This window comes from Mytilus galloprovincialis, chromosome 7 (assembly GCF_965363235.1).
Source record: "Mytilus galloprovincialis chromosome 7, xbMytGall1.hap1.1, whole genome shotgun sequence".
Lineage (NCBI taxonomy): Eukaryota > Metazoa > Mollusca > Bivalvia > Mytilida > Mytilidae > Mytilus > Mytilus galloprovincialis.
The window spans coordinates 28050002-28050870 of NC_134844.1; positions in this window are offsets into that span (position 1 = coordinate 28050002).

An 869-nucleotide genomic window follows, 5' to 3' on the forward strand; every position below is an offset into this window, starting at 1 on the left:
ATCCTTTAATTTTATTACGTTTAATTGATCTTTTGTTTTTAATTTTACCCCTTTAATATCGCCAAAACTTTTAAATCATTTGAATATCTGATTCACTAGAAATCAATCCCTTGAATGTCGCTGCAACTTAATTTCTTGAATGTCGTTTAAAAATATTGCAAGTATTAAATTCCTTTCGGCAATTTTTTTTTTCATCTTTCGCCTTTATTAAAACAGGACATTTTTTATGTCTTGATTTTTTTTTTTTTTTTTTTAATTATTCCCTTAAATGTCGTTAAAAATACAATAAATCTCGTTTTAACAACTAAATCTTTCGATATGATAAAAACAGGATATTTCGATCCTAAGAAAATGATTAACAACTTAATCTCGAATGTCTTTAAAATATCTTCATTTTAATCCGATATAACATACTATATACTTTTTTGTCAATTGATGTCTCTTTAAATCTTGCTTCTATATGTATTTCGTTTCGCAAAATGTATACTGATAATTTTTTTTCCGTATGACGAGATATGACGTAAAAGTCGCAGTCATTCTTTGTCTTGAAGGATAAGTCGTGTTATCATGGACTTATCACCGTGTTCGGGTACTTATCTTTTCTGTTGAAAAACCATCAAACTATACTACTGCGCATCAATTCTATAGAACTTGAAATAAAACATGGAATAGATACAGTTAAATATGCCTCATATTGGAATTTACATCTAAAAATAAACAAAAAGGGTATGTTAAAAAACAAAACTTTACCACATCAGAGATGATTTCGGCTTCTCAATTGTGAACTTTCCATTTCTATGCAGCAACATTCAAGCAGCACCTGTATATTGAGTATTTTTTTCTCCCGGATATTCTAAAGCTTGCATTTC